Genomic DNA, 13,566 nt, shown 5'->3' with positions numbered 1-13,566 from the left:
TATATAGAGGCTGGCTAATCTCCTGTTAAGGAAAAATATCCCAACACGCAGCCACTTCCAATTCTTTTGTTATTTTTATATTTTCCCCATGCTTAGTATCTCTTTAAATACCAGTTCACAAAGTTTTCATAACACGATTTACAATACTAAACCACATAGACAAGATAGATAAATTGTCCACAATGTCCTGCAATCCAAGTCCTCAAAGAGAAATTACAGATGTCTTGCAGCAGTATAAGGCTCATGAGCATGGAACTTTGAATTGCAAAATTGTGATCGGATGAAATTGTAATTATCTGAAGAAGCAGAAATCCAGCGAAACAAGGCATAACCGGTTGCTTGTCATATTATCATTGCATTAGCCTGCATATATTCACTACGGTGGATGCTGAGTATGGATTGTTAAACGGCTGTGCAAAAGAGGAATCCTATTGGTCAGCTTGCTTTTAGAAGACATATTGCAAGACGACACTGTGCAGCAAGACATCTGTAATTTCTCTTTGAGGACTTGGATTGCAGGACATTGTGGACAATTTATCTATCTTGTCTATGGTGGTTTAGTATTGTAAATCGTGTTATGAAAACTTTGTGAACTGGTATTTAAAGAGATTCTAAGCATGGGAAAAATATAAAAATAACAAAAGAATTGGAAGTGGCTGCCTTGTTTCACAAGCACAGAATAAATCAGGCACGATGTTAATTTCAGCTCACCCTCTCATTAATGCTGTTTTAATCCAATCCATTTAAGTGAATCTAATTCTGATAAATGTTTACTTGCCTCCTCAATCTACTAGTAAGAAAATTCTTGAACAATGGCTGCACTTAGAACAATTCTTGAACAACAGCTGCACTTAGAACAATTGTGTGACAACTTGAAACTGCAATTTTCTTGTTATTCCTGTCTTTTTGGCTAGTTGTCTTAAATGCCCGGCTTGGTCCCTTTGACACGGGCTATGTTAGGGAATCGATCAGCAAAGGATCAGACAAGCACCTTGGCTAACTCCTGCTTAATTAAACATGCAGTCAATGGTAACTATCAGTCTGATTCACAGGGAGATTTTACTTACCTTTCTTCTAGAGGCTGCAGCCTCGTTGATTATATGCTAATATCATCTTCCATCATGGGGAAGATCACCTTCCATCATGGGGAAAATAGCCGCCTTTCAAATTGGAGAACTATTTGAGAGTGTTACAGATAACTATAGATTTATTTTCACTTTCAATAACCCTCTCTCTTTTCCCCCCCAGTGGTAAGAAGTGAGAAATCATAAGGCAAAAAAAATTGAACTTAGCCAGCAAAGAGAAGGCTTAATGCCCCTACGACAAAGGAACTAAAAATGACATCATCACTGCTTTTGTGTTTAGTTTTGCCTGACCTATCACCTTTAGAGTATCTTGACAGTTGTTATTTGTAATTAAGCAATTATATAAGTCTTCCTCGTTGAAAGAATGATATCATTCTTTCTAGTTCAGTCACAGTCACCAGAGGCATACATGAGGGCTGTGGTCTTGCCCTCCATCTTCTTAATCTTTTTTATACAATCTTCCTCAGAAATTTGCTTCTACTGATCTACATGCACCTAAGCTGTTTGGTCACCTAATTTATATTATTTTATATGCTGAAAACACTACCTTGCTTTCACTCTCTATGGCTGGTATGTGTCAAACTTTAAAAATATTCACCAAATATTCACCAAATACTGTAAGTTTGAATCCTTATCTGTTAACTAAGATAAATCCAATAATATTTTTTCCTAAGGTCAAATTTGTGCCCCCTATGAAATGGCTGATTGATGCCCATCCTCTTGAACAAATCCACTCATTCAGTTACCTGGGGCTATGGTTGCTAACCCCCAGGGAGTACCTGGTGAACTCCTGGGATTACAACTGGTCTCCAGGCAACAGAGATCAGTTCACCTGGAGAAAATGGCCACTTCGGAAGGTGGACTCTATGGCATTATACCCCACTGAGGTCCTTCCCTTCCCCAAACCCTGCCCTCCTCAGGCTCCACTGCCCAATCTCCAGGTGTTTCCTAACCCGGAGCTGGCAACCCTATGCCTGCAGGTGAATATCTTTGTCTGCCATTCCCTTGATGATTCCTTCCTTCCTGCCTTATTTTTTAATTACTGTTTTTCTGTGCTTTTATATATATATTTTAAGTTTGGCTTTTATTTATAACGTTAGTTTGTAATGCTTTATTTTAACTGTTAGCCATCCTAGTGGCCCTGGACCGGGCAGAAAGGCAGGGTACAAATTTTGTAAACAAATAGAAGAGATGGAGATGGTGCCATCTGCATCTTCTGACTCCAATACTAAAACTCCTCAGTCCAGCCCTTATTAAATGTTACCTATCAGTTACTGGATTCAGTTCAAAGTACCGGTTATCACCTACAAAGCCCTTCATGGCCTTGGGCCATCATTATCTGCAGGTCCTGCCTCTCCCACTAGGCTCTGCCACGACAGCTTCGCTCTTCTGAGCTAAACCTCCTAATGATGCCACCACGCAAATAGGTAAGATAACACACTCATTTTCTGTTGTGGCTCCCACCTTCACCTGCGGAGGCTAGCAAAGGCTCTCATACTTATCTCATTCTGCAAACAGTGCAAAACATAAATGTTCAGGAGGGCATTTTTATAAAGAGAACAGGGTTCGGGAGGATGCTTCTTTATAAAAGGAACAGGATTGTAATTTATGCCAATGTTTAATGTATGTTTTATCATGCATTTACTGGATTATCTTCTGCTTTTTAAATTATATTTTCTGCATTCTTTATATCACCTACGATACTTTTTTCTTTTGCATCTGATTCCTAATTTTGTAATCCTAGTCCTATGGCATTTATTTATTGGACATTTTACTGCTGTCTAATCGCACTGTTTATATTGGGTGATCCTTGAGTGTCCGCCAGAAGGATAAATAGAGAGAGGCGCTCTTCATAATGGAAAGTGACAGAAAAAACAAGGATGTTTTCACATCAAGAATGCTGTTTAGAGAAGGGACCTCCTTTTGCCCACCTGATTCTTCCCTGAAAAGCAGAGAGCCAGTCCTGGTTTTTCTCCACTCCGTTGGAAAAAAGATTCCTCAGGGTCTGCAGGGAGCACACATTCAGAAACAACTGCCCCCCCCCCCCACATTAAAGGACTTAGGCACTTCCAATGTTTTGTAACAGCTGCCCATGGTCACCATTTTGTGGTGATGCCCACTACCCTTTCTGAAAACTACCCAAAAGACCCCATAGGCTCAACAAGGTTGATGTAATGGAAGCAATTATAACTGCTGTCAAGTTATGGCTTTTTAATTTTTCTTTTCCTAATATTCTTTTTTTGTATTCTGTTTCTATCTGTCTATCTAAAAGGTTCTTTTAAAAGACCAGGGACCCCTGGTTTAGACGAAAGAAGGAAAAAAACCTAAGCTGTTTGAAGAGGGAGCACTTAAGCAATATGGGTCAATGTAATGGATGCAATTATAACTGCTGTCAAGTTATGGCTTTTTATTGGTTCTTGTAGGTTATCCGGGCTGTGTGACCGTGGTCTTGGTATTTTCTTTCCTGACGTTTCGCCAGCAGCTGTGGCAGGCATCTTCAGAGGAGTAACACTGAAGGACAGTGTCAATCCTCTGAAGATGCCGGCCACAGCTGCTGGCGAAACGTCAGGAAAGAAAATACCAAGACCACGGTCACACAGCCCGGATAACCTACAAGAACCAATGAACTCTGACCGTGAAAGCCTTCAACAATATTATGGCTTTTTAATTTTTCTTTTCCTAATATTCTTTCTTTGTATTTTTTTTTGGGCCATTTTTAACCATTTTAATAGCAAATCCATTTTGTATTTGTTTTACCCTATACTATTTAACTGTGTAAATTCGCTTTATTTGATGGTCTATGACTGCAAATAAATTATTGATTGGTAGATATTGTGTGTGTGTGTATATGTAAAAGAAGATCAGGGAACCCCAATTTAGACAAAATAAGGGGAAAAACCTAAGCTGTTTGAAGAGGGAGCACTTAAGCAATACGGGTCAGTTGTAGAAAGACAGGACCCACCCCCACCCTGGACTCCACGGTGCCATCCACTTACCCCCTCTCTTCCCCTCCAGCCACTGTCCTCTTCTCCACCTCTGCTTCCTACAGCTGCTTTATGTTATCAGTCTGGTTGCTAAGCACGCTCGGGCTGTTGCCAAGCAGCCACCGTCCCCAACCGCCAATCGGAATCCGTCTGCAATTGTTGACAAGGGAGGGAGGGGATATCCATGGCAACCGGGAGACTTAAGGAGAGAAAGACTTCACAGCTGGGAATCGCTTGGCTTGGAGAAGTATATAAAAAGGAGATTGGGTACCTCCATCTGGGGTTTTACAGCCTGGCTAAGAAATCCATTAAAAAAAAACAGACTGCACCTGCTGCCTTGATGGTTGTCTCTTGAAATGGTTTTAATTGATTGCACCTGCGGTGGGGGTAGTCTCCTGGACTAGGATCTGGAGACCCAGGTGCGAATGCCCACTCAGCCATGGAATAGGGTTGCCAACCTCTAGGTACTGGGAGAACAAAATAGACACCACTGTACAAGTATCCAGGGATTTGGAAATCAGTACAGGAGCGAAACCAATTTACACAAAGTGCAAAATTCTTTATAAGCTACCACATATAGTTCAAAACAATACAAGACAAAATGTACATCAAAACCCACAAAGGGGAGGAAGGTGGTAAGTTAGAGATCATCGGTTTGTCCTCCGCAAACTGATGATCTCTAACTTACCACCTGATATTTGCCTTCAATAAGAAGATTTTGTACTCACAATTGAGACAACTTTGTTAAACAACTTTTGTACATATGTATATATGGAATTTTGTGGGTTTTGATGTACATTTTGTCTTGTATTGTTTTGAACTATATGTGGTAGCTTATAATTTTGCACTTTGTTTAAATTGGTTTCGCTCCTGTACTGATTTCCAAACCTCCAGGTACTAGCTGGAGATCTCGATAGAGATCAATTCACCTGCAGAAAATGGCCGCAATTGGACTTTTAAGCATTGAAGTCCCTCCCCTCCCCAAACCCTGCCTTCCTCAGGCTCTGCCCTAAAAACCTCCCACTGGTGACGAAGAGGGACCTGGCAACCCTACCATGGAAGTTTGTTAGGTGACCTTGGCCCAGTCACATACTCAGCCTAACCTACTTAACAGGATTGTTGTGAGAATAAAATGGAGGCGGAGAGAACACCATAAGCCATCCTGGGGAGAAAGGTAGGGTATAAAGGAATGAATAAATACAAATTGTGCAACAGGCCTCCTCAAAGGAAGCACGGCATAAATGGCTCCCCCAAACCTTGGAAACTGCAAAAGCCTGCTGCCACACATTGGCATATGGCCTTGGCTTGCTTTTATTCTTCTCTCTCTTTTGCTTTCCCATATGATGCTGTTTATGATCAGAAGATCTGTAATGACATGGCCAGTCTGCGGCCTTCTCTCTTCTGGGCTGGCTCAAGGTAGTTGGTTGCATGAAGCAAGACACAACCATCCTCAGCTGGGCTAGTGCCCCTGCCAGGTCCAACTTGGCTTGCCCCAGGAGGGAGTGCCAGTTGTCTCCTGTGCTTAGGGTTGCCAACCTCCAGGTACTAGGTGGAGACCTCCTGTTATTACAACTGATCTCCTGCTGATCGAGATCAATTCACCTGGAGAAAATGGCCACTTGGGCAATTGGACTCTATGGTATTGAAGTCCTCCCCAAACCCCGCCCTCCTCAGGCTCTGCTCCCAAAACCTCCTGTTGGTGGCGAAGAGGGACTTGGCAACCCTACCTGTGCTGTTGAGTGTATCGCCACGGTCTACATTGGGACGCCTCGAGATGTGGCTTGGGTATCTTGGCTGGAGAACCAACTATGCCTCTCTCGAGTTATCCCTTCATGAGAAAATCTGCTTCACACTCTCCACCCTTCACTCCTACAATCTCCTCCTCTCTGGCTTTCACTTGTTGTACCTCCACCCTGCCGTTCTGCTACCGAAATTTGATAGCCCACCTTTCTCCCACAATGGGGACTCAAAGCAGCTTACATCATTCCTCTCTCCTCTATTTTGTCCTCACAACAATTCTGTGAGGTAGGTTAGGTGGAGTGTGTGTGTGACTGAGCCCCAAGTCACCCCACAAGCTACCATGGCACAGAGGGGATTTGGACATTGGTCTCCCAGATCCCTGTCCAATATTCTTGCCACTATACCACACAGGCTGTCATCTCTCTGTTCTACCGTCTGCACACTCATATCCAGCACAAGCTTCTCATCCTCACCTTCTAGGTGCCCGTTGCCCCCCATCTCATACCTCAAAACGTCCCTGCCCACAACCTTCACTCCAACCCTCAAATAAATCTGCCTCTTTGTCTTTTGCTGCTGCTCGTGCCTGGAACTATCTGCCAAGAAACTTGCCTGTAGGATGCCCACCCCTCTTCACTCCTTCAAACCACTCCTCAGAATCCACATTTCCTTTGGCACAATGCTTATCTCTCCCCTCCCCTTTGAAAAAAAAAAAGGACATTACAGAGCTTGAGAAGGTGCAGAAAAGAGCAACCAACATGACTAGGGGACTAGAGCAACTGTCCTATGGGGAGCGGTTAAGACGCTTAGGGCTGTTTAGCTTGGAAAGAAGTCAGCTAAGGGGAGACATGATCGAGATCTATAAAATTATGCATGGTTCTGAGAGAGTGGACAGGGAGAAGTTTTTCTCCCTCTCCCATACTAGAACGCGCGGTCATCTGCTGCAGTTGTCTTGTTTGTGTGCTTCCTAGAGGCATCTGGTTGGCCACTGTGTGAACAGACTGCTGGACTTGATGGGCCTTGGTCTGATCCAGCAGGGCTTTTCTTATGTTCTTATGAAATCCAGCCTACGGCACCAGCAGCCAAAACAAAAGAATATCCTTCTGTTTATGTACACCTTCAGCATTCCCCTGTTGCTATTTCCTTTAAGCTGTATCCAAAGATTGTAAATCTTGAGGCAGGAATCCGTCCTTTCACATTTTGTAAAGCAGAATGTGCGGTAATGCTGCTTAGCTTTAAATGCTGCAAAAGATTCTCCCAGGCTTGAAAGATCTGCGAGGGCTCCTGATTTGGTTTTGAGCAAAGTTTAAATGGTCTGGGGATCTGCAGGATCACTTACCTTCATACAAATCTACCCAGCAACTGAGATTATACTGATGCTGTTCTCTGTGTGACCCTACATTAAGGATTAGGCAGATAGTCATGAGAAACCAAAAGGCTTGTGGGACTCCATGGAGTTCCTCTTTCCACTGAATTCCAACAGGACCGACACATAACTATCTTTTAGGGCAAGGACTTAAAAGCAACAACAACAACAGGAAAACAAAACAATCTTTTATTGGATCTCTTTCTCACCTGTTGTATTGCTGGTTTTATTTTGTGAATTTTATGGCCTTCAGTGTTCATTGCCTTGGGATACACGTCCACTAACCAAATAAATATTTGTGATGACAAGCGGCAGGGGAGGAAAGGATTAAACAGCTGCTTCCCCCTGTATTCGCATAATGTGTAACTTAATTGGTTAGCCACATTCCATACGTACCTTAAGCCTTAGATGCAAAATTCATTGTCCAGAAACATTATTTTAATTCGCGTTGTCCTGGCCCAAAGCTTGACATTAATTGTAGAATGACTTGACCACTACGAAGGAAACTTAGTTAAGAATGACCAAATATGCCGATAACCTTGGCCACTTCAATAATCGGCTCACCTTGGGGGTGGGGAGGGCTGTGCAAGCTTGCCCAGTCTCAGTGTGGCATACGAGTCAAGAGACCTGGAAGAGAAACAGCATGAACTGGGCCAGAAAAATGGTGAGCCAAAGGTGTTTTTTTTTTAGGTTAGCTGGAAGACTGTGCAGGGGCACAGGGCTGTCTTAACGCATGGGCACGCTGGGCAGTTGCCTGGGGACCCCACAAGCATAGGGCTCCCATGCTAATCTATGTATGTTGTGACTTGCATATTTAGCATGTTTTACTAAAGATAATGAGCAATATTAATGTTAATTTGGGTTTGGATTAAGAATAAATACTGAAGTATAATGTAAGAAAGGACTTGTTCTTTATGGAAGCACTAATAACTATATCTTTAATTTTATCGACCGTTTACATTTTTATTCCTGTGATCAGTTGTGTAGGTAGGGGCCCCAGTGCACTGCTTTGCCCGGGGGGAGGGTTATAATGCTGTTAAGATGGCCCTGCGGGGCACCAGCCTGTTATGTGCATGTTTCTGCGTCCTCATACCACTGGCTCAGTTGTACAGCACGCACATTAAAGAGGCAGTTTCTAGTACTCCTCCCTCCTGATTAATTGTGCTTCTCAGCCTTTTGGCTAAGACCAAGTGCAGTGCTGTGTTAAACTTCCCATCGTTGATTGTATTGGACTTATACTAAGTCATCAGCCTTGAGTCTCAGTGAGAAAAGAGGACTATAAATAACAAAATAAATAAATGGTACAGCGGGGATTTGAACCTGGACTTTCCCATATCATAGTAGTCTGACACTAACAGTGTGAATTCACCCATTGAGAAGTGGCAATTGCTGCACCGCCCCCCTCTGGCTCTGCCTGGATGCAGCCGTAGCCAAGGACCCCTCCCCTCCCTCCAAGCCAACTCACATTACTAAGGTGAGAAGAGAGTCCCCCTCCATCATGTTTCTTTCATAGAGTATATTGCTTTGCGCTACACACTGTTAGCTTTTATTATTTCACAAAGTTTCAGCTTTACTTTTTAATGTAAACTGCTTTGAGAACTTGTTCATATGCCATTGCCAAGAAAGGCAGTCGAGGGTTGGGCATCACTTGCATGCTTTTAGGAAGTCTAACTACATGGACAGAAGGTTTTTGGGGGGAGTTTGCGCAGGGTGGCAAGCTGCAGTACTCACAACCTGAGTTTGATCCCGATGGAAGTTGGTTTCAGGTAGCCGGCTCAAGGTTGACTCAGCCTCCCATCCTTCCGAGGTCGGTAAAATGAATACCCAGTTTACTGGGGGTAAAGTGTAAACGACTGGGTAGGGCAATGGCAAACCACCCCGTAAACACAGTCTGCCTGGTAAACGTTGGTATGTGACGTCACCCCATGGGTCAGTAATGACCTGGTGCTTGCACAGAGACTACCTTTACCTAGCAACAGCAGTGACGTTGCTCAGAGAGCGCAGCTGCCCTCCAAGGTTGTTATTACTGCTTGCTCTCCGTTAATGTGATAACTGTAATCTGTCATGGGAACCAGGCTTGGCTTGGTATCCAACTGTGCCTTTGGTTTTCTGTCCTGCTCGTTTCCCCCCCATTGGAGTCCTTGTACCTTTCCCTGTAAGTTCCTGCTACTCACCTTATGCTTCCCAAATAAACCAGCTTCTTAGAATACCCTGTCTGGACGTTTGGTGATTGGGATTCAACAGGTGAACTCAGACCTTACAGTAACAGGAAAGAGTTTTGGAACTATGAGAGCTGAAAGAATTAGTTAAAAACAGAAGCAGAGATTTAGCAGGACTGAACAGGTGAGTTTAAAGGTGTGATTTGAACTGTAAAGCACAGTCCTAGACATACAAATTTCTATTCACTCCAACCCCAATGACATACCATTAAATAGATGGGTGATGGGAGAATATAAAATTGAACAAATTTGGTCATATAAAATATCCGGGGGTTATTTTCAGTGACAAATTATGTCGGAAATTGCAGGCTGTATCAATCCTAGCGAAGGCCAAAAAGGAGATTGGAGCAATTGTAAAATTCTTTTACACAACAGGAGCGCAGTATATTCCATTGGCACTCCAATTATTTGCCATTAAGATTACCAATCAGCTTTTATACGCAGCTCCAGTTTGGGTGCAAGTGGCTACTCCTTCTATTGAATTTATTCAATTCAAAATCTTGAGAACAATCCTTAAAATGCCTAGGTGTGCATCTTCTGTGGCCCTCAGATTAGAAACTGGTCTTACATCACTTATACATTTGGCCTGGCTAGAGCCTTTAGATTTAGAATCTGACTTACGTTCCTCAGTGATCAAAACAATTTTCTTTACAGCCTAATGACTGATCCTTATACTCCAACTTGGCTTAACCCAATAGATGAGAAACTGACTACTTTTCGGCTTTCCCTTCCTTTTCTAAAATCCATAGGGCTAAATAAATCTAATTTGGCGATCAATGAGCCCCGTGGCATAGAGTGGTAAGCTGTAGTACTGCAGTCCAAGCTCTGCTCACGACCTGAGTTCGATCTCGACAGAAGTCGGTTTCAGGTAGCCAGCTCAAGGTTAACTCAGCCTTCCATCCTTCCGAGGTCGGTAAAATGAGGACCCAGCTTGCTGGGGGTAAAGGGAAGATGACTGGGGAAGGCACTGGCAAACCACCCCGCAAACAAAGTCTGCCTAGTAAACATTGGGATGTGACGTCACCCCATGGGTCAGGAATGACCTGGTGCTTGCACAGGGGACCTTTACCTTTACTTAACTGTATAAAGGATATGGATTTTCAATAAACTTTGGCTAAAGCCCACAGTGTGTGTTCTCCCTTACTATTCAACACAGCTCCAAAGTTTCCACATCAATAAGCACAGTATCTATCAATATTAACTGTTCTAAGATGTTGCCATGTGTTCACACTGGCTAGATCTAACATGCTACCATCTGCACCGTTAGACAGAAAAAAACACTTCTGTGTAACATGAAATGACCACTCAAAAATTAAACATAGAAAGACTGTGCAAATAAGCTGCATTGAGTTTCTGAGCTCCCCCCACTAGCTAGATTAATGAAGAGTATCCTGTTTTGGAACATTGTTAACAATCCGTTAGAGATGTAAGCTATGAGCTACATGGAATCATTTTGTAATTACATGGCTTCAAGAAACTGACGAAGTTGCACGACAGGAGGTTATCTTCACACGTGTTTATTACTTCAGGACTCATGCTATGGCTCTATAATTGTCCTGGACATTACATTATTGTTGATTGAATTTTACATACTTACCTGTGAGCTCTGGACCATGTCCGCACTGCGTGTTTGCAGCTCCGATTTCTGCGGGCTTTCCTTGCATGTTCGCACTTCATCTCAACCGAAGGATTCCGGAGACGTCTCCAGAGCACAATTTCTTTGCGTTAAGAGCATCCACTTATACGGTGAATTAATAAAATGAAATGTCTTCCTCACCTGGAGCCTTAAAGTGCTAACATGCAATCTGTGTTCAATCCACTTCCTGCTGCCAGCCCACTTCTTGCTGCCAGCCCACCCCCCCACTCCCCCCTGCCTCCTTGCTCACCATCCTTGCTTCGAGCGCCGACTGGGCATGCGTGGGAGCGCAGCGGTCTTCATTTGATCCTGGCTTATCAAATGCAGCGGAGAAAGGCGGCACGGTGGGAACAGAAATTTAAAGTCGTGTTGGATGCTTGTGTACTGGACACGAGGTAAGTTGCTAGTGCATTTACGGGCCTGATTGGATAACTGCTGTTTAAGTTTGTGTGCATTATGTTAGCACAATATATCAAACATTAGTGTTTATGGTCTTTCTATGTTTAATGTTTGAGTGACCATCTGCACTGTTGACAGGAAGACACAAAAACATCCCATCCAATTGTAGATTTTGTCCTTTCTCTGCTAATCTGATTGGAACGTTGGTTCACATGTTTTCCATTGTAGATTCTACAAGCGGGCTTGCATTTATTGGAACCTGAGTCAGTTAATATAAAAAACTGTTCTCTGAGCAGAAGACTCAAAATCTTATTGGTGGGGGCTGACCAAAGAACTACTATATTTGTAGCTAAATTTATGTTCTCTGCAATGAAAATATGGGCACAGATAATGTCCTGTTGCATATTCTACTGAGATTCTAACCCTTAAACTGCAAGATATACTAGGATGAATGATGTATGCTGAAATTTTCTGTAGGCAATTCACTCAATAATAGCGTTTTTTTCTGCTTCTCAATGGCCTGGGGGCCGTAATAAAGACTGACTGACCAACCACATGAAGAGTGCCAACACAAGCTTGAGTTCTGGAGCAAAGCTTATTTATTGCAGTTTAGTGAAAGTTACACTTCAAACTGAAGCAAAGCAACACTAGAACCAATAAAATTTGTTTCACGTTAAAAAAACAACAACATAGAGTCCTTCCAGTATAGAGAAAATGAACAAAAAGAGGAGTGGAATCTGTCGCAGGAAAAAACCAACAACTTTGGGGACAGATTTGGCTCAGGAGTTTCCATGACTTAATTTGGTAAGGTTACATACTCGTAAGTGACAGAATGTTAGACAAGAAAAGAGTAACTCCAATCAACAGACATGACAACGTTTCAACACACAATGGATTGACCCCTCCCCAAAAAAAGATATCAGCTACTGAAAATCTGAAGTTGCCCACTTGCCCCGATGCTTTACCTGCATCTTCAGGTATCTGAAGGTGATTTTTTTTAACCTAACTGGGTGTTCGTGACATGGCAACAGAATGTCAGAGGCACTGCATGTTAGGTTATAGCATGACACGTTGTGTTGTTCCGTAAAAACCAGAGGTGGACCAGCTCTTTGGCAAGCGCGCTGTAACTCAAAATAGGAGTGTATCACTCTTATGAGCACTACAGTACAGATGTACCCCCCCCCAGTGTGGCATTGCCCCAACTCTTTTAAGCTGAGGAGAGCGGGAAGCAGCACAGCCAGAAAGGCAGGCTGGGCAGTGCCTTAGCCAAGCCCAGCGGCTCCCTGCCCCTCCTGCCCGGGTGAGCAACGCCACAAGCTGCCCCCCGCCCCGCCCCATAAGCAAAGACCATTTTCTTAATGGCAAACATTTTGTGATTCATATTGCAAAGCCCATATGAATTTCAGTTCATTTTTTTTCTAAATAAGGAACATGTAACATTCCCTCTTACTATACCAGCATTCCCTTCAGCCTTTACAGGGAATTTTTTTTTTAAAGTTTTCTGATAAATGTTTGGCAGTCTGGATTTGGTAATTTCCTCAACATCTAGCCCTGTGGCATTAGACATAAGCAGAACCAATTAGAGATAAACATAGATATACTGAGCAACCTCTACTCTGAAGGGTTTTTTTGGGGGGGGGGACCAGAAAGATGACTATGTCATAAAAGACTCAAGAATACCTGAATCTTCAAACAGTTCGGTTGACAAGACACACCCTGAATGAAGTGCATTGCGAGATCTAAACGCCCACAGATGCGCCTGAAGTTGAAACAGAGAAGGTGGCAGGCGGACATTGAACCAAACTGGAAGAAAACTCAGACATAGCTAAAAAGTTTTGGCAAGGACAGTTTAATTGGCGGGGGGAGCGAGATTTTTTTTTTGGGGGGGGGGAGAAGAAACATTGCTTGTGGGTCAAGGACTATTAAAAACATACTGAAATACAGATCTGTAATATATATTTATATATTCTATATATATATAAACCAACCCTCCCACCCTTGTCCCCAAATAGTTGCAGCTCACATTTGCAATACAAAGAGGCACACACGGTCAAGGTGATTGGGGGGGGAAGTAAAAATCTGTAAAGGCTTTTTTACCAATGCACCAATGCACTCTGTCTACCCTGCCAGAAAGGCCCTC

Source organism: Euleptes europaea, chromosome 3, assembly GCF_029931775.1.
Source record: "Euleptes europaea isolate rEulEur1 chromosome 3, rEulEur1.hap1, whole genome shotgun sequence".
NCBI classification, from domain to species: Eukaryota; Metazoa; Chordata; class Lepidosauria; order Squamata; family Sphaerodactylidae; genus Euleptes; species Euleptes europaea.
Note: the sequence above shows the minus strand (reverse complement) of the source record.